At 63.9% G+C, this 360-nt stretch overlaps 1 protein-coding gene across 1 annotated transcript in view; it reads right to left on the bottom strand.

The window, feature by feature from the left end:
- The window catches only part of CAMTA1 (calmodulin binding transcription activator 1), a 973,198-nt gene that overhangs the window by 93,610 nt on the left and 879,228 nt on the right, over positions 1 to 360 (bottom strand). The window lies entirely within an intron of this gene.

Consider the following 360-nt stretch of genomic DNA (forward strand, 5'->3'; position numbering starts at 1 on the left):
TGGGGGCACCTGTGGAAGGCAGTGGAGGGGAGGGAGGGGCGTTCTCTTTCATCCACTTGTGGACAGACTGTGGGAACTCTGAGCTGTGGAAACAGGCCTGGGCATCTCAGTAGCCCCCCAGGGAGTGGACATGGTGGTGGCGAGGATGAGGGGAGACCCAGGAGGCCCAGGGTGTGGGGAGAGCCAGGGAGGCGGATGCAGATGGCGATGGGAAAGATATTGGAAGGAGCGCTCCGAATGGGAGGGGCTCAGAGGTCGCTCTGGGCTGGACGGCAGGCTTCCTGCTGGGGGCTGGGGACTGGATGAGACTGTGCATGGCCTCCTGACTCTGGGTTGAGCCACGGAGGGCACCCCTCTGTG

This window comes from Bison bison, unplaced genomic scaffold (genome assembly GCF_000754665.1).
Source record: "Bison bison bison isolate TAMUID 2011002044 unplaced genomic scaffold, Bison_UMD1.0 scf7180017864289, whole genome shotgun sequence".
NCBI lineage: Eukaryota > Metazoa > Chordata > Mammalia > Artiodactyla > Bovidae > Bison > Bison bison.